Genomic DNA, 21,387 nt, shown 5'->3' with positions numbered 1-21,387 from the left:
AAAAATAGAATCCTCACTTCTAACTTCCTAAATCTCGTAACTCTAAACTCACCTATAGTAAAATCAATATAACTAGAGCTGTATGACTCCGATTTAGACCATATTTATGCCGTTAGAAAGCTAATTCAATTATCTACAACTTACTAGAAATATTATTTTTCGAAATTCATAATATAACTGGGTCAAAAATAAGTCAAAAGTTACAGTACCCTAAAGTTACGGGAAAATCTATTTAATTATCTAAAGAACAACCTAATCCACAAATTTCTTAACTAACCATAAAATAACAAACACTAATTCCATAATAATCATGCTTATGACAAGTGTCATATTCTTATTGGCTCTATCTAAACCTTAGGTTATAATAAATAATACACCTAGGACCAACAATATTAATCAAACCTTATGTTATAATTAATATTCTTAAACTGTAGGTTAAACTTATATAATTCATAACTATTGCTATGAGTTTCCAACTAAGTCCCGACTTGAACCAAAATCCACGGAATCTAACATACTACAAACTAATACTAATTACTACTACTACTACTACTACTACTACTACTACTACTACTACTACTACTACTACTACTACTACTATCTAGCTAGTTAAGTAAATATTATGGGACTCTACATGTGGACAAGCTACTTGTAAACGAATCCATTGGGGATGCCTAATATCCCAAGTGGGTATCCAATCCGATCCTCGTGCCAAAGCCAAATGTCGCCTGGAACACCTGCATAGACTCTTGTGACTTTAATATGGGATGCCCTAAGGACTGTTTCCCACTGCCAAAGATAGACTAGATGGTCGACGCCGCCTCTGGATACAAGATCATGTCATTCATGGACACATACTCAGAATATAATCAGATTTCCATGCATGTCGTTTATCAAGAACACAGTAGCTTCCGAACTGATAAAGGAGTTTACTGCTATAAAGTAATGCTCTTCAGGCTGAAGAATGCTGGTGCCACCTACCAAAGGCTCATGAATTTTATGTTCAAGGAATATCTGGGATAGGACATGAAGGTGTATGTAGACAACTTGCTGGTCAAGTCTAGAACGGCCCCTGGCCAAGTAAAGAACCTGGCAGAAGTATTTTCAGAACTTCGCAACTTTGTGATAAAACTAAATCCATATAAGTGCACTTTTGGAGTCGCCTCTGGAATGTTCCTATGCTTTATTGTCAGTGCTCGGGGGATAGAGGCAAACCCTGAGAAGGTCAAAGCCCTGGTCGATATGCCATCTTGCTGAAAGCATAAAGATGTTCAAAGCCTCACTGGGAGGATCGTTGCCCTGAGTCGCTTTCTTTCCAAGGCAACTGCAAGTGCATCCAATTTTTCAACATACTCTGAGGGGGTAAGAGGTTTCAATGAACGGAGACGCGATGGACTATGTCAAGAAGTGTGACAAGTGACAACGCTTTGCCAATATACCTTAAGCTCCTCCAAATGAGTTCACCCTGATGACCAGCCCTTGGCCCTTTGCTGTCTTAGGATTAACCTGATTGGATCATTGCCCACGGGTAAAGGAGGGGTGAAGTATGCAATAGTGGCGGTCGACTACTTCACGAAGTGGGTTAAGGCTGAGCTACTAGCTACAATCACTTCTAAGAAGGCACTGGATTTCATCATTAAGAACATCAGTTGCCGCTGCGGGCTCCCAAGGAAAATAGTCTCCAACAACGGCTTGTTGTTTGATAGCGAAGTGTTCATAGACTTCTGTCAGGGGCATGGGGTTGTGAAGAGCTTTTCTACTGTGGCCCACCCGAAGGCAAACGGTCATGTGGAAGCAGTCAACAAGATGCTCAAAGCCACCTTGAAGAAAAGGTTCGAACATGCAAAATGCACTTGGCTCGAGGAGCTGCCTAGAGCATTATGGAGTTACCGCACTACTGCCAGGACCTCCACTAGCCACTCACCATTCTCGATGGCCTATGGGTATGAGGCCATGCTCCCAGTTGAGGCAGCAATCTCAACGCACTGACAGGATACAATTGACCCGACCACAAACCACGCTTTTTTGTGAGAGTCCATGGACCTTGTCGAGGAGCTCTGTGAGGCTTCTCAAATTCAAGTAGCATCCTACAAGCAGAAAGTGGCCAGGTATTTCAATTCTAAAGTGAAGGATCAAAATTTTGGGGTCGGAGATTTGGTGTTGTGAAGAGTTTTCTTAGCCACCAGAGAACCCGATGCGGGAGTGCTGGGACCCAACTGGGAGGGCCCATACCAAGTTGACATTGTTGTATGTCCAAGGACATACAAATTAGCCTAATTGAGTGCGAAATTAATACCCCATGTCTGGAATGCCGAGCATCTACGCCGGTATTACCAGTGATACGAGCAGTAAAATTATTAATGTTTGTAGTCTCCTTGTGGCCTCCTTCTAGCCTTCGGGCATAATTATTGGAAATCGTGTATACGAAACACGATAAAAAAAAATTCAAGAAATTCTTCTTATATTTGTTAGTTTCCTTTATTATGTACGTACTAATCATAGAGCACCCGCTCACTGGCTTGGACAGGTGAACACAAACTAGTCTCTGATTACTTAGGGGGCATGGAGTTAGGGCAGCCTCAAAGAGTACCATGCCTCGCGGAGGATGACCTAGGACACTAAGCTTGTCAAAAGCAGAGTAAGCCTAGTGTCAGTATCTCAAGAATAGAAAAACCTAGGAAACTAAAATGTCTAGAGTCCCGGACCTAAGAAACTAAGATTGTTCAGAGCGGAGTAGGTTTAGTGTCTACGGAATGGATACTTAGATCACCTCTCATGGAAATTGCGCCCGAGGAGCACTGACCAAGTCCCTTGATCTTGAAATGCGAACGAAATACCAAGTCATCTGTGCTCGGTCGTGAGGCATGGACTTAGGTTACCTCCCGTGGACACTGGGCCCGAGGAGCGCTGACCATGTCCCTAGTAAGTTGTAAGAAAAAATAGCATCGGGAAGTCGATGACTTGGGAAGCTAGAGTAGTTGAAGAGTGAAGCATCCGTAATGTCATGAGACCCCATAGTTAACTGGCCTGAGAAATACCTAGTGCCAAGAAAATACAAGTAATGTGAGATTGGATTTAGCATATTCTTCAGAGGACAGCGCGCACCTAAGGTTTAATAAAAAAATCTCAATCATCGAGATGTGAATGAAAGCCCAAGTCATCAGTACTTGGGCATTAGCCTAAGTCGCCTAAGACTTAAGTAGAATACTCTACAGAACCTTGCACTGATAACCCCAAAAAAGTGCCAAAGTGGACTTAGGGTTACCTTCCGTGGACTCCGTGCCCGAGAAGCAGCGACCAAGTCCCTCGATCTCGAGATGCGAGTGGGGGCCCGAGTCACTAGCTCTCAGAGTCAGGAATCGACCAAGATTAATAAACCCAAGTAGTTCGAGAACGGACTTTGGTCACTTCCTGTGGAGATTGTGCCCGGGGAGCTATAACCGAGTACTATTATCTCATAATGCAAATGGAAGCCTGAGTCATTGGAACTTGGAGCAAGACCTTGAGTGCTAAAAATTGAGTGTCGCGAAAAACCTAGTCTAAGGGAAGGGAAATCGATTTCCTAAACCTAGGATGATATGTTCACAACCTCCACATGGTTAGGTCCTAAGCTGTGTACCTGGGGGGCGAATCGAAGGCCCAAGCTGACCCACCAGTGGTCACGTACCAAGGGGTAGGTGGCTTAGTGTGAATGACCTCCTAGGCACTCGAGTCATTAGGAATAGGTATCACAGCAAAATATTAAAGTTAATATCAAGGACATCAAGCCTAGAAGACAACACTAAATGTCCTAAACGTCAACCACTAAGGCAAAACCCTACAGTGCAAACATACCTCCATAAAGCCTGAGTCATTGAAACTCGAACGCGTAGGATAGTCAAGTGATCAAAGTTACTCTTAGGACCGCGAGCTCTAAGTACTACAGGCTGACCCCGTCCTGAGCAGTTGGAACTCAGGGGCGTAGCACCGCATCAAGTGTCACTTGACTTCCCGTTAAAGTTACTCTACGGAACTATGAGCCTACATAGCAACACTAAAGGCCTAAAAATTATCTAAGTACTAAATTGGTGAATTGGAACTCTCGTGAGTTACGTTATGATGTGTTGAATTAACAAAGTCCATGTCTCCTAATTATTAAATTTCAATTTGATAACAATAGAGCAATCATTGCAATATAGTAGTGCAAGCTACCTAGGTTTGAATGGAAAAATAGTTACAATAGTGCTTGGAGGCTCGAGAGTTGATTGTTTACACCCCAATAAACTAGTACACAAGCCTACTTAGCTAAAAGTTATAATACATGAGAAAATTACTGGGGCCCTTGGCCTGGAGGCTCCTCTGCCACCATCTCGATTCACAGGGTTGACTTCGTGGATGTGATGTGTCGCCGAAGCTTCCCTCTTCTAGGCTACCCTGGCCTCCTCTGCCTCAAGGTGCACCTCAAGCATTGTCCTCATGTTGGGCTCCTCTGTGAATGAGAGATCCATCTCCCTGTTGCTCTACCACGGAACAAAGAGTGTATCGTCGGCTATCACGTCAAGATCCTTCTCCATATTCTGCTCAGTGATGGAGGTCTTCAACCTATTTGGCGACAAGCTCTGCACAAGTAGTGGTCTGTCCAGCATCCTCCCTGGCCTAGATCAGCTCCTCGGCATGGGCCAAAGACTCTGCTTGACTCAACTGGAGCTCCTCACGAGCTTTAGTCAGCTCCTACTCCATGGCCCGGGTGCGACCCACGGCGTCCTCCAACAACTTAGAGGAAGTGTCCTCCAGAATGGATAACTTTGATCGCTTGGTGGCCAGTAGAATCTCCACCTTGCGGACGCGGGCTCTCGTGTCCTCCACTTCCTTCTGGGGTCGCAAGTGCTCATCCAAAGGGACCGCATTTTCCCAGAACCGCGCCAACTCTTCCCGAGCCTTATTCAACTCATAGGACTGCATCAGTACGATGTCTTCAAGTCATTGATTAAGAGTCCCAGTCTGTGCCAAATTAGAATATCATATCAATAAAAAGATGAAGAAATAGATAATGAAGTAAGATAAACATTTGAAAACTTACCCTTACGGAGGAACGACGGTTGGTGGCTACCAACAAAAACTCATTGTCGCTACCACAACGGGCGAGGTTGCGAGAAGGTAACTCACATTGTGACTTTGCTATCCCTTGAAGTAGCTCTGCGGCGAGCAGAGCATCCTTCTTTCATATTATCCACACAAGGAGAGGCTCCAACTCCTCGCAACTAGGAAGAGCAACAGGACCCTGCGGCCGATCCTCGCGTAGGAACTTAGCAAGGAGTTTGAAGTCCTCGCAGCCCTCATCGATATGGGCATTTTAGTACTCAAAAACCCTCTTTTGCTTCTTGAAGTCATCCCCATCATAGTGTTCCGGGAACACTATCAATTGAGGTACCCTGACTGGAGGGGAGTCGGGCACCTCAAAAGAGATTTCCTTACAGTTCCCAAAGGATTCCCCATCTTGAGGAGGGGAAACCTCAAGGTAAATGACCTCATCTAGAGTCAGCATCCTCGGGGATAGGACTGGTGGAGAAGTTGTAGGGGCTGTTGGGGCCACTAAGGCTGGAGCTGCAGTAGCCGGGAACATGGACGTCGTGGTTGATGCAACTGGGAGATCTATATGAGAGGGTCCCCATACCCTTGTACGCTTCAACCTAGCCAAATTGGGCAGGTCCATGCTTTCTGCATAAAGGAAACAAACTGATTAAACCCTCGGAAGGAAAGGAAATCAACAAAAATAAGTAAAAATGCATGCAAGACTAAGTATAAATCTCCTCGGGAACCCCACCACGATCAGGCTTGTAACATCCCAAAATTCCTAATAGGGCTTAGTGCCTTGATTAGGGGCCCGAGAGGGCAATAATGAAATATTATGTGAATTAATTGGATATTGATTTGATTATGTGAATTTCCTTGTTTATATTATTATATAGCTAATTATGCTTGTTTAGGTGTATTAAATATGTGAAACAGGCTCGCTTTTATTTAAAGGGGCATATCTGTAATTTTGACCCATTGAGGGTCTAATTGTAATTGTATGAGATTATGTGATTGAGACCACATTACTATGTGGATATATTTCGGCAGGAGCTGGTCCTTTCAAGCATGATAGCGTTTTAGTCGAAACGAGAAATTTATACCCGGCTCGGGTGAGCCAATGGGTATATTGGTAATTCGGTGGGTTACCGGGACTCACTAGAGTATGAGTCATAGTTTGGGAAAATTAGGGATATTCTGGGTTTATCAGAATTAACTAGGAATTTCAAGTATTATGTGAGATAGGAGTGTATTGACGTTTTTTCCCTCGAGGGGCATTCAGAGGAGAGAGTTGCCTTGAGGGTATTTTGGTCTTATGGACCCTTAGTCTAGTATACAGCTGAGGTTATTACCTCGGGAAACAGGGGAAACAGAGCAACATCTCTATCTCTTTCTCTCTCGTTCTCTCCATCTCTCCATGTGAGTTTCTTTGTTAACTGTTGACTTTTAAGAGAATTAAGGGCAAGTTTGAAGTTGTGGAAGCTCAGGAATCGACTAGGGAAACACGTTTAATAGACGTAATTTGAGTTCTTGAGTTTGAGTTTATGATATTTAAATGTTTTTAGAGCTTTATTGATTTTTGGGTGTAATAAACTTTGGATTGAGTTCTAAGATTGGTTTTGATGATTCTGAGCTATTGGGACCATTATTATGGTCGAAACAGGTGAAAACCATGTTTTGGGATGGTTGTGGAGGATTGGTGATTCATAAAATCACTAGTTTTCTGAGTTCGCTATGTCACAATGACCCATTGGTATTAAGTGTACAGCTGGCTAACATGAGGGTGCATCGCGTTCTGGTAGACAATGGGAGCTCCGTAGACATCCTATATCGCCTAGCCTTAGAGAAGATGGGCATCAGGAACCTAAAGCCCTACAGCCTTAGAGACTCAATACAACGCGTAGGCACAATCGAGTTGGCCCTCACCATGGGAGAGCCACCTAGACAAACTACTATAATTACAAACTTTGTCATAGTAAGCTGTTCCACAGCCTTCAATGTGGTATTAAGGAGACCCTCCATGCGAAAGGTGATAACCTCAGTATACCACTTGGCCATATAATTCCCAACTTCGAGGGGGGGGGGGGGGGTATAGCGAGCATGAAAGAAGAACAGAAAGAAGCAAGGGAATGTTATAATACACCCCTCCGCACAATCTTGAAACCACCAGTACCTATGGCGATGGTAGTGCATGGGAGCACAAACCTGCTTGAGTTAGACCCCCGAGTTACTGAGGACATCATAATCGATGGTAGTGCATACGCGCCTGAGAGGGAACATCGGGTAAAGCTCAATTTCAATATGATAAATCAAAAGGGTTACCATAGTTAGCCTCCCAACATAGTTGTGAGTCGTCTCCTTAGAAGAAGCTATGAATTAGAGGGGTAACCTAGATGCCCTGGTACAAAGTAGGAACATTGTTGCCATAAATACCTATGTACTCTACACATTTTTAATGAATATGTTTCTTATTGGCATGTCACACTCCTCATTTACGTGAGCAAATATCTAACTCTCTGTACCTATCTCTAATTGGAATTATCAAAGTGCATGAGCAAAATGATCAAAGTGCCCGACGAGATAAATCTCACCAACCACTTGGGGGGCATGGTGTATAGCCAAAATGGGTCCTAAAAGAGACCCTTGTAAAAAAAAAAAAAAAACCCTTGCAAGGCATCTCTTGAGTTCATGAGGATTAGCTACCCTTATGAACATCAAGAGAGTCGAAAGGTCCTACACGAAGAACCTCCTCATAAAGGTTGATACCTCCACAAGGGGAAAGGCCTCAAGGAGAGCATCAACCAATAAGCCTAGAGCAACCACCAAATCGTCTAGCCAAAAAGGGTCCTAAAAGAGACCCTTGTAAAAATTGTTCTACGCATAATGACGAGAAGGACGCTTCTCGCAAAAAATAAAAAGTTCCCCCGAAAATATATAAAAGGATAGCAAGAACCCAAAGGGTCAACATATCCTTAAAAATACAATCAAGGTACACCAAAGAGACCATTACTACCAGTCCAAAAAAAAACATCAACGAGTTATTAGAAAAAAGAGAGACATATGGAACCCCTTTTGCTCCTACATACAGGAGTGGGCTCAAAAGGACCTCAAGCATAAAGAAACAAAAAAAAAATATCACATATATATAAGTCGTGATAATACTGCAGGATAAAGTCAGCACCAACCACAACAGGACTTAAAAATGTTTCTGAAGGAAAAAGCAAAGAACCTGGAGATACCTCTCTGACATAATAAGGTTTGAATAATTATACAACCAAATCGAAATGGAAAATGAAAGTTATAGAAATGAAATCGCAAGGCCTCCTGCCACGAGCATTCCAGTCGGCCGCCTTAGCAACAACATGGTCATCGAAGGAGGAGAATTCGAAGCAAGGATTCAACCTCCACACTCATATAGGGTGCACTCCACAGACTTGTATTCAACCTCTGCCAGATCGGCCTCCAAGAGAGTGACCCTCTCCCATAACACCTTGCCCCGGGCTTCCGCTCTCTTCTTCTTTTTGGATGACGAAGAGGCCTTCACCAGGGCTGCCTCCAGCTTGAGATTGGCATCAGTAAGCTGTCCCTCTAGCTCTTGAACTCAAGCCACAAGGCGATCCCTTTCAACGTTGGATGAAGATAAGTACTGGGCCAAGTCTATCAAGCGTTGAGTCACTGGAGAAGTCTCCAAGGAAGCAAAAAAGTGAGCAAATAGGGAACCTAAAACACAAAAAAGAAAAAAGAGACCAACGTAAGATGCATGAACTCACCAAGGTAATGGAGTGGATAAGGGTCACCCCAAGCTCCACCATATTGAAATTCTCGAGACCCCTCCACTCTATCTTGGGATATCCTCGGCAACCCATGTATATATTCACACGTAAGGGGCTGATGTGCGACTCACCCAGGACATCCCATCCAAATCAGGAGAATCCGGGTGATCAGGGACAGATTACCCACTCACTGAGCGAGGAAGAGGCTCGGGAGCATTAGATGAAGGGTGCCTGGAATATCCATGACTAGCAGGGCCATAGGGGAGACTGTCAAACACATCATAGGATGGCTGAACAAAGCACCCCTGCATGGACTGTGGACTATGAGAATGAGAAGCCATGTCACATTCCACAGGAGCAGAAGAAGGGCATCCCCTGGAGGCTAGAGATAGGAGAGCTGGACGTTTTGATTCAGGTCAAGGCTCCTTAGGCACCCTTTCTACATCACCCTCTTCTTAGTGAGGTTCTGCCAGAGTTGCCTTCTTCTTTCGCTCAGAAATGTGCCATAGCAGGTCGGGCTCCAAAACCCTGGATAGACCATAATAATTGAGGTTGGCCACAATAAAAAGATGGGCAGCCATTTTCCCTGCAGGGTCTATGTCAAGGAAGACATCAACTAGCATAGGAACGTTGGGGATACTGAAACTCTCTGAACAATCAACTCAGTTATCAATTTGAGTATAAGTTCCACAATAGAAAACTCAATATAAAAGGAAATAATTGAAGTTCTTACTTGGAGATGTGCGGAAATGTTCGCAGACAGAAAGGGGACCTTTCACAAAAAAAAAGTCCTGCTTCAACAAACCCGAGTTAGAAACGGAACCTTTTATGAAAGAGACCTGAGAGTTGGCTTTCTGTAAAAAGTAGAAGCCCTTCGATTTAGGAGTGGGCATGAGATTGTCCATGAAATGCACCTCTTGGGTCATGGGAGCAGGAACGTTAAGCTTCATGAATGCCATATACAGGCAGCTCAAAGTCAACCAGTTGTTGGGTGCCAGCTGAAGTGGAGAAAGGTCAAAGTAATTTAGGATCATGACGAAGAATGTGTGTAGGGGAATGGTCCCACCCGCCTTGAAAATATGTTCGCTCATAGCGATGTAGACCTGGGGGGATTATCAGCCTGACATTTATTGGATGGTACATACAGTTTGTACTCCTTACAAATGTGGTATTTCTCGAACAACTATAACAACCTGTTTTTCAACACGTTGGAAATGATTGTGGATTCCAATAAATGACTGGAGTCCAGCTTCATGGGAGAAACTTATCACCTCATTCTCTTCGACATGTCTGCAAAACCAAAGAAAAAAGGTGAGGTCAAAACTGAGCACTTTACCCTTCATTTTCTTCTTCTAGCGTGAGTTTTCCATTGAGACATTGAGTGTGGAAGCATCAAACATGGGTAGATTAAAGACAAGGGTTGAGGGGAACCAGGAGTGACCTCGGGGTTACTATAGGGATAACACGGGGCTGAGGGTTCAGGAGGGAGGTTTCCCTCCATGAACTCTAGCTCCATTTGTAGGTCAAGAAGGCTCATTCTAAGGCTTGCAATCTGATCATTAAGATCAAAGGTGAAAAGGATTCTATCACCCCTCAAAGTCGAGTCTATCTCGCTCTCCACCACCCAAATTTTATGCCTAAGCTCGACCGTGCATTCAAGGTGACATATACGGGCCCTTCTTAAGGCGTCGTAGCTTTGGTAAGGGTTGTTTTTAGGGGACCCCAAGTCTGAGGACAAGTCTACAAGCTCGACCCTCGGAGGAACGCTTGAAGACCCCTCAAATTCCATAAAGTCGCGTCTCGTTGGTGATATGGGTGCAAGTGTATGTGGAAAGTGTACTACAAAACATAAAGGAATAAGCTCAAAACCTCTAGACACAAGTGCTCGAAATAACCAACCACGGGGTGCAATGGAGGGTATATGTGCTAACGAGTGCATATATATAAATTAGCTCACGAGGAGCGCCGGCCAAGACAACCCTTCTCAAATAACGCTAATTTAGACCCATTAAGCACAAGAAAGGGTTAAGGCATACCTTGAGCGAGTGAAGTCGTGCACCATCGCAGCTGAAAAGGTACCGAGGGTCAAAAGTACACACCTACAAAAAGAAAGGAGATAGATATTTCATTCTCCAAGCACATTTATAGATATTCACATAAAAAGAAAAGAAAGATAAAGTGCCCTTGTGAAGGATAGAACCACTCACCTCTTGGAAGCTCTTAAGACAAAAACACTACCAAGCTAAGAAAAGTAAGTGTAGTAATTTTCCTTGAGAAGAATACCTATTTATAGGAGGCTCAAAATAATCCTAGCCATTGAATCCAATATTTGATCTATGGTCAAGAATGAAGCCAAACACCCGCATTGGGATACGCGATGCCAAATGATAGATTCATATTTACCCTTAAGGAATCATTAGGAACACCATCCCAAAGTGTGTTACTTCACACCACCAAGGCAAATAAACACACTAACACCATAAGGGGCTTGAAGGCACCATACCAAAAGTCTACCAGAGCACCTAGAAGCCCTTCAATAGATTGGGGGCAAGTGTGAATACCAAAATTCAGCTTTAATGAGGCCTTCGCCTCGTGACCGTCAAAATATAGGCTTGGGATGGAAAAGGGCCTCGCCCACATGCCTGTGCATCTCGCACCAAGGACCTCATGGACATGACCATGCATCTCATGACAAGGGTCTCGCGAACACCATCTCACGCCATGACCTCCACCTCGCGCCAGTATCTCATGAGGCTCTTGCCTTCCATGCTCTTTGGGGTCGTAACTTCCATGATGACCCAGAAAGACTTCAACATTTAAAGGTTAAGAGAATAGGATGCATTGCGAGGATGAAAACCCACGCAGGACCAGAAGAACACGTAAATGTTAAGAATGCGTAGACAAGTAGTGAACCTTGTCCACCCCAAGTACGAAATATGTACGGGGGTACGGACCTGAAAACCCCAGATGTCGGACCCTAACCCCATGCTAGACAAGTGGTGGTCGTACACGCAAGGTACTTAACATGGTCCTTCCCAGCCAGCCTCTGACATTGGTACTAAACGTATAGTGGAGGCACAACCAGGTACTAAAATTGAGACACTCCCACAAACTCTTGGCGTGTACTGGAGCCGACCACCATGCTCCTAGCACCACTGCCATCTGTAGACTGCATATGCAGGGTTGTGTCCCTAGGGACCACCATGTACACTGAACCAATAGTGCCCTACTATAAATATGACCTACCTTCACTTGTGAAGGGGGTCAATTTTGGGAGAATTTTGTAACCAATTATTGCTAATGAAAAAAAATATTCTACATTCTTTAGAATTCTAGCATTTACATTTTGTGTTCTTGAAATTATAAGGAAGTTTGCTTGAAGTTTAGTCAGTTTAAGTTCACTTCTTTTACAACTCATAAAGTTCTTGATATAACTTAGTTGATGAGTTCTTAACGTCAACATACAATATCTTAGCTGGCTAGTTCTATCTCCTATAAAGAAAATAAAGCCTGGCCAGCAACCGATATCCATTCGGGGATAGCTGGAAAAGGGCAATGCCAACGAACTTGAGGAAGTCGACATAGTACTGGTGCAATGGTAGGGTTGCACCAACCTAGAGATGAGAGTGTGTCCACCCCTTAGTGGGTGAGAATCTTCTCCAAGTCATCTCGGTGTCAGAGCTTCCTGGGATTGCCTCTGGCTCAAACCCCAGGCGGTGTAGGGTTTTTCCATCAACATTGGACTTGCATTGGCTTCTTCCTCTGAGATGCCAACTCGAAGGGATCTTGTCACCACCGAGGCGGGGTCCTTTTGTACTATGATGGCTTGACTGCTACCAGACACTTGTTTCCCCTTGTTGAGGTGTTTCCCAGCTTCTCGGACCATCTGTTAGATTTCAGCATCCAAGGCGTAGAACCCTTGTGTGTGTAGTTGGAGAGAGTTCCTTGGGCATCTGAAACAACAAACCAAATAGTTTGTGCCTTGCCTCAAAGAAAGATGGGTCAAAACAAGATTCCCTAAGACAACTGCTAGAGGAGAAGAGGGGAGAAATTCTAAGGATGAGGGGTGTCCTCAGGGCCAAAGAATCGACACCGGGGAACACCGCCAGAAATTATAGACACCGTCAGAATCTGGGAATTTTCTGGATTCCATTCTAATGTCGAGAAAGGAAAAAGTTTCCCAAGGTGTGTAATAGGCCATTTTGACCACTCCTAAAACCAAAGTGTACATAAAAACACCTATAGAAGGACAAAGCAGCCCCTCAAGTACCACAAAAAAGCCTGTTCCTAAGCATGCATCTAAACTCCTGAATTAAGCTCAATGAAAATGCAAAACCAGTAAATGCTTACTTGAGTTCGAATGTTGAAGAATCAATTGTCGTTCACCCAAAAATAAGACGATTCTCGCCAACCGTCCAAAATCGCAGAAGAAGCTGAGATATAGTTGAAGAACTGGGAAGAATAGGGAGAGGGGAGAGTTATGGAGATTTTGAATTTTGAATGGTGAAAGTGCATACTAAGGGGCAGTTCTCGAGTTTTTATACTCGCAGAACCTTGGGTGGATGCAATCTCACCCCGACCGTCGGATTACCTATGACATAGGTACTCGAGAAGAATCCAACGGTCAGAATCTAAAAGGAACGGATCGTGATCATTAGCTTTCAAAAAGGATGCCTTAGGTATGGAGCGAAAGGACACCTAGGGTATGGAGTAGACGTTTTGGGTAGTGGAATAGACTCCTCATTAATTTCACGGATTGATTGGCCCGAAAATAGGGAGACAACACATGGCATGACTTTTCAAAGTGAAGACAGAGGAAGCCCAAGCGTCTCCCCTCGAAGACCTTTTCAAATTACTCCTCTGTCTAATTGTCCAATGATTGAGGATGAGTGAAGACTTGGGGGGGAAATGTTGTCTATGTTTTCACGTCCGAGACCTGGCAATTAGGAATAATTAACAAAAAGTCATGAAGTTCTCGGAGTGTGAGCTCCTCCAGAAAATCTAGTAAGGCCAAATCGTGGATGTCTCCAAGTAAGGCCAAGCCTTGTGGTCTTCCCTCGAGGCAACGATGTCTCCAGGTGAGGCCACGTCCCAAGCTAGTCTCCAAGTGAGGTAATGCCCCGAGGTCTCCCTCGAGGCAAGGATGCCTCCAAGTGAGACGCGTCACGAGCAAGTCCCAAGCCAGTCTCAAAGTAATGAATATCTCCGAGTGAGGCCACGCCCCGAGCCTTTTCCTCGAGGCGATGATGACTCCAGCTGAGGCCACGTCCCAAGAGCCCCTTGTAACGACTCGAATTTGGTAATTGGGCTTAGGGCCTTGATTAGTGTGCCTGGAGGGCAATAAGTGATTTAATTTGCTTGTATGTGAATTTATGTGTATATATGTTGTATATGTGCGATATGTCTGTACAGCACGATCCGAGACAGTCCTGAGGAGCAGTTGGCCAGAGAGTCACAACGGGGTTGAGATTCGGACTCGGGGCGAGTCGAGGGATAATTCAGGTGTTAGTCGAGTTATGGGATTATCGGAACATAGAAATAAATATTTGGAGATATATTTGAGGATAGAATGCCTAGGCGGGAATATTTGGGGAATTTACCATTTTTTCCCTCGGGGACGTTTTGGTACCCCGAGCCTTGAGGTAACCTTTAGACTTAAGTTATATAAAACAAATAAAAGAAAGGAACCATTTAGAAACTTGTAAACCGACTCATACTTCTCCTCACACTGAAGTTAGTTTGAGCTTATCTCTCTCACTCTCTAAGACAACACTCAAGAGGAAACCTAAAGGAATTACCAATGAATTGAAGGGATTTCAGCTGGGATGCCCTAGGAGCTTGAAGCTTTGGGATTGTGGATCAAAATTCTGGGATTAAGCTCAGCAAGGTAAGCTCTAAACATTAAAGTTTAGCCTTTAAATTTCTGCTGGTTCTAGAGGATTGCATGTAGCTAAGCTTGCTTAATCTTTGGGTGTTTTAGCTAAGTTTTGGAGCATACTTTGATGAGGTTTTGATGTTGTTTCTGTGCTGGAGTAACCATGTTGAATATCTAGGAGTCTTAGCTTGGTTTTGGTGGTAATTGGCTTGAAGAAGGGATGAAAAACTGATGGGAAATCTGGGTTCGTCGTATAGAGCCGCGGCCCTAGGAGAGGTGTGCCGCTGCCCGCATGCGCGCGCAGCCATGGGAGGCTGGGAGAATTCGAGCGCGTCGCGGCCCGCGTGGTGGTCAGTGGAGAGCTAGCCTCTGTTTTGAGGCTAGCCGCGACTCTAGAGGGTGGGGCCGCGGCCCTTAGTGTCAGTGAGGATTTTAATGATATTTTTGACTTGGGAACTTAAAAGGTAAGGCTCGGGATGGATTTTATCATTTGGATTGATAGAATTCAAGATCCCGGAGGTTAGGGTTACGGTTTATGGTTATTTGTTGGGTTGGAATTTGATGGTTGGATATTGCTATGTGTTGTGACTAGGATTTCGGCGCGGCTCACGTTAGTGGACTGTGCTCGGGGTATCGGTGCTCAGGAAGCTCGGAACTCAGGTAAGAAAACCCATGTTTCTGTAGAGCTTGTGTGCAGGGCTGAGCCCAATGTGTTGAATGGAAATGATATGCAGGGCCGAGCCCTATATGCTAGAATTGCGGAGCATAGCTCATTATCTGTCTATGCTTGAATTATGTGCTTGTTGCTATATTGTGTTTGATACTATATGTGTGATCGGCAAGAGCCAGGAATGGTGTAGACTGGAAATGGTGTAGACCGGGAACGCCATCAAGCACGATGAGTGCACTGCAGAGAATGGCTTGAGGCCGGTAACGGCATTGAGCACATGGGGCGCTAGTAGCCAGGGCGAGTCCCTAACAGGATACCTGGGATATCCTAACGGCATGGTCCGCGAACCCAGGGTTTGGTAAACGCCTGGGACGGCTAGGCCGTACGTGTTTAGCCATTGGTGGCCTGCTTATATGTTTAATTCATGTACTGCATATGTTATCTGTTATGGGTTTTCTTGCTGGGCTTCGGCTCACAGATGCTCTGTGGTGCAGGTAAGGGTAAGGAGAAGATCAACCAACCATGAGCACGGCTGGCGTAAGGCGGCGTGTACATGTCCGGCCAACCTGGCTGTCACAGCTAAGGGATTTTGGGAGATGCTTGTAAATGAACTTAGATTTTTTCGCCTAGTCGACTCTGACCGGTTTTGTGTTGTAAATATTTTCTAAACTATGTTTTGGGATCCCAAATGTAAATTTTTATAATTAAATGTGAAAAACTACTTTCTCTAATGTTTTCCTTGTAATTAGGGCTTAATGATACGTTTTGAGTTTAAACATCGATTAGCGAGTTGAAAGCACGGATTTAAACACACTTAGTAACGGCTCTAAGGAGGTAGGGCGTTACACCCCTCTTCACTTGACTATTCATAAGGTCTAGGATTCTGGTCCTCGGACCTGGAGATGATATCAGGTGTCTGTCATTGCGGGTGTGGGCCACTTGAGGATCATCTGACAAATTTTGGTGTGCCTCAACAATCTATATTTCCCACGATGCCACTTGACATGGGAAAACGTGCACCGCACCCTAACAGTCAGAGATATGTTCCCCATAAAGTTGGTACGCGACTTTCTACAATGGGCCATGTGCAATCCCCCTGGATCGTAGTCTCTATTTTAGTGCAGTCCATTTTGTAATAATTCACCATTGACACTCTTGAATGAGAGAATTTGTATTAATTATAGATGATTAACCTTACTGACCCCAGCCTCTATAAATGGGGTTGGGGTATCTCCTTGTAAATGGTTCAGATTGTTAGATAGACAAACTCGCTAACTCACTACAATATATAGATTGCCTGAGAACCACCATTGAAGCTTACTAAACAAGTTTCAAGCTCACTAAATACCAGAGCCTCGTGGACTAGGGCCCTTTTATAGCTTGAACCACTTAAAACTCTTGTGTTCTTTTATATTATTTTCCTAATACTCTCAAATTTAGTTGATAGCAAAAAAGGAAGTCAACATATATATATATATATTATGATGTATCAATAAGATTTTTTCCCATTAGGGAATGCATTATGTTAATCTCAGAGACCGTTAGATCAAGTGTTTGATTGATCGAATAATTATAATTATTGGAAGCTCAAGTACATTAACTAAAGCACATAAAACAAAAGGGATGCATTAAGCACACAAAACATTCTAAGTATATAAAATAATACATGCATAACATAATATGATGCGTTCTATTTTTCACAAAAGATGACAAAATCCAAAGCAATGATTTATTTATTTATTTTTATGATAAACAAAAGCTATGATTTATTAAGTATAAATAAAATCTTAATTTGCATCATTAAGTGGGAATTACAAATAGTTGAAAATCTAGTTAATACTCGTGGATATTAAAATGACCCATTAACCTACGGTGCTTCTACAAGTCTCTTGAAATGAAGATCTAATTTAAAAGAAAGCAACAGTCTAGCAAAAACTTTTTGTATAATCCTAAAGTTGGCTATTTTATTTTAGAGATTTTTAAATTACTCCGTCAATATTATTCTGTTTTCACAAAATTAATTGTAATTCAATTAAAAAAATTTGTGGTATAAAATATCTTTTATTATTTCCTTATTTATGATATTTCAAATATGCATGTTTATACGATCGTATTTGGTAACAATCCTTTACATTAATGTGAATTATTCTTATTGTTTTCCATATTGTTTATGATAAAATCTTTGTGATTTTCGTAATAAAGATTGGTGGATTGCTTTTATTTTTAAGTCTGTCCAGGTACATGCTGACTTGTCTGATTTCCTGTTTGGTTGTGCAATCTGCGATACTGCCAGATCCGATGGAATTTCCCTTTAGAGAATTCAGGGATATTCTCTTCTCTGATTTTGTGGGCTCCTAAAGGATGACTTCGTCTTTATTATTAATAGAAACCTTGGCACTCAACGAAAGTCACTCTTTTCACAGACCATTTTTGTGTAATTCTTATTGAAAAGTGTGATTGTATGTTTGTGAGAGTAAGAGTTGAAATACTTAGTCTTGTTATTTGTAAGTGCATGTTGCACTGTCTTTGATATCCTTTATGATTCAAGATGTTATTTCCACTATGGGTACATGAACGGTCTTCGGGAGAAGAGTTGTCCAAAGACTTTCTTTGGGATGAAGAAAGCATCAAGTTCTTCGGGAGAAGAGTCATTCAAGTGTTTATTCAGGAGGAAGAAAGCACTCACACATCATTGAAGGGAGTTCTAGTTAAGATCTCATTCTTACAGAAATGAGATTAGTATTGGAATACAAAAGAGTACGACAACGATATAGAGGGAGTATAAACTTGTATAATTCATTTCTTTTGTATGTGTAATCTTTACTAATTAGTTTTCTTATTTGACGGTGGATCAATGGACTAGGGCAACTGAACCATTGAAAAACCTTATGTGTTGTTTTCTATATTCTTGTGGTTATTTTTGTTTAATTCTGATACATCACCATTCTAAAGTGATTAATAAGATACTATGTTTGATCCATCTGCTTATTACATTTCCTCAATTAAAATAAGCTATTAATTACTTTATAATTAATTAAGAAAAATAGAATTTCACTTTTCAAACATGATAATAAATTTATATTTTGTGACTAGAATGGATTCATCACCATTCTAGGATCGGTATCACATGCCCCATTGCTGAAAGATACAAATTACCCTTACTGGAAGGTTAGAATGTGGTCCTTTATCAAAATAATTGACGAGAAGGCTTGGAGGTCGATCATATCCGGGTGGACGACACTAGATAACATTGATGAGAAAACTGGTGTGACCACGTTAAAACTGAAATTAACTTGGACAAGTGAAGATGACAAATTGTCAAGTTACAATAACAAGGCACTTCATGCTTTTTTTAATGTTGCTGGAGAATGTCGTATCAAATTGATCTCTTCGTGTGTAACAGGCAATGAAGTTTAGGATATTCTTCGAATTCAATTCAAAGGTACTATTGAGGTCAAAAGATTTAGACTTGTTATGTTAACAACTAGATTTGAAGAGCTCAGTATGAAAGATTCTGAAACATTGTCTGAATTTTATGAAAAACTTTCTGATACTACTAATGAATCTTTTGCTCTTAGTGAAAAATTAACTAATACTCAAATAGTCACAAAATTTGTTAGAGTCTTGCCTGACAAGTTCTAAGCTAAGATCACTGCCATAGAAGAGATAAAATATTTGGATACCTTGAAAGTAGAGGAATTGATGGGGTCACTTCGAACATCTGAACTAAATCAACAAATGCGTAAGAAAGACAAATCTACTACTGTAAAAGAGAAGACAATAGCCTTGAAATCTTCAAAGGAATGCCCAGATGAGGAAAATGATGATGAAATGGCATTTCTATCTAGGAATTTCAAAAAATACATCAAGAAAGTTGGGAGCAAGAAATATCTGCCCAACTCATCAAAAGGTAATTTCTCTAAATCTTTTGAAGCAAACAGAAAGGGAATTCAGTGCAGAGAATGCGATGGTTTTGGCCATATTCAAGTTGAATGTGCTAACACATTGAAGAAGAAGAAGAAGAAAGACTTAGCCGCAACATGGAGTGATCATGATTCAGAAAGTAGTGATGATGAAGAATGAAATAGCCTTGATTTAATTTTCTCTATTATTTCTGGCTTACCCTTTTTCATGCAGGAGAAAGACAAACTAGTATGTCTTAATGGTTTAGTCTCAACACCTGATAGTTTATATTATGATTTTGATACATCTGAATTAGACACAGATTCACTTCAAGAGTCTTACAAACAAATGTACTCTCCTTGGATGAAAGTATGTTCTCAAAATTGTATATTGACAAGTAACAATCTTAACCTAGAGAAAAGGATTGAGGAACTTAAAATCTGTGTGACCAATTATGAAAGAGAGACTTGGTTAAAAGATAATGAAATTAAGCGCATCTCAAAAGAACTTGATCCAAAGGTAAAGGGTCTTCAGATTCTTAATCATGGTTCTATGATTTTTGATGATGTTTTGCGTGTAGGTCAAAAAGCTAGAAATAATGGAGGAATTGGGTTGGATAAATTTAAATCCAAAGAAAAATTTGTGGTGCTTAAATCTAGAATATGGTCTGTTTCTCACAACTTTATTTCTTCAGGTTCTTCTTTTTCGTCTAAGATCTTTACCTTGCAAACCGATTCATTAGTCAGAAGACAATCAGATGTGAGGAAAATTTTATCCGAACCAAAAACAAATCAGTTTGTTAATATTTGTCATTTTGTGTTAAATGTCATATCAGACCAAGATGCTTTACCTTGTTGAATCTATTCAACTGAAATTAGCTAAAATCAAACGTTCCAAAGATGATAACATCCACAAAAAATCGTTCCAAAAATATTTGTGTAAAAAAAGGGGAATGAAATGCTTTTTGAGTTTATCCTGTCTTAGATCATGTTCCTCTAATTCCCGGTATTTTGATAGTTGATGTTCTCGTCACATGACAGTTGATAAAATCATTCTCATTGAATTGTTGTGTTGTTACTTTTGGAGATGGTGTTGCAGGGACTTAAAGCTAAAGAACTCTAAACACTGAAGGACTACCAAAGTTCAAAAAAGTTCTTTACGTAGAAGGACTTAAAGTTAATCTCATCAGCATAAGACAAATATGTGATCAAGGATTTGATGTTGTTGACTAGAAATTCGATCAATGACACTGAGTCAAGATTACGATATAAATTATGAGAAGTGAATTAAAGCAATATACGACACCAAAAATTTATAGTGGTTCAACCCCAAATTGGTAATGACATACGTCCACTTAGATACTCTTATTATTGTAGAAAATTTAAAACTCACGATTAGATGAGCCAGAGTCAACTGAGTTTCATAAGCTTGAGAGGATACAATACTCTATGTATAAAATTATGCAAATGACAACTTCTAGCTTTTTTTCTAAAGCTAAAATAATTACTGCGTATCAAATAATGATTCGCTAAACCCTACTTTCATAGGCTTAGGAATTTATCTAACTGGGTCGTGGCCTTATATGTCTTGCGCAACAAGCTATAATAAAATAATACTTAAGTAATACATTTTACATTTGAAATAAGAAATATCAAATAAAAATCTCAGCATTAATTAACTCTGAGAATTGTTCTCCCTGGTTGAGTAAAGGATCGACCAGCCTGGTTTTATTTTTCCTACGGCATTAAACCAGTCTTACTCGAGTTAAAGATGGACCAATCTGGTCAACAAGGTGTAGTAGACTGTTGAGTGGTGCTTTGACTAAGTCTTGACTAGTTGTATGATGATTATTTCTACAATTCTTAGCTACCACGTGTACAAAATTCATGCCAATTTTTAGGTAAAACATTTGCCCCTCAAGTTTATCATGTTGCGAACAGCATCCGATAAACTTATTCAAACAGTTTTATGTGAAGAGTCCTTCATGACTTATCTATTCACTTGTACTTCTCTTTTTCCTTGCATATTTGACAAATTTGTCATGTATTATGAGGTTTAGAAACAACTAAGATTGTTTATAGGGTGTGTAGAGACATTAGGTAGACTTTGTTGCT

Source organism: Humulus lupulus, chromosome 4, assembly GCF_963169125.1.
Source record: "Humulus lupulus chromosome 4, drHumLupu1.1, whole genome shotgun sequence".
Taxonomy (NCBI): Eukaryota; Viridiplantae; Streptophyta; class Magnoliopsida; order Rosales; family Cannabaceae; genus Humulus; species Humulus lupulus.
This window is presented reverse-complemented; position numbering follows the sequence as displayed.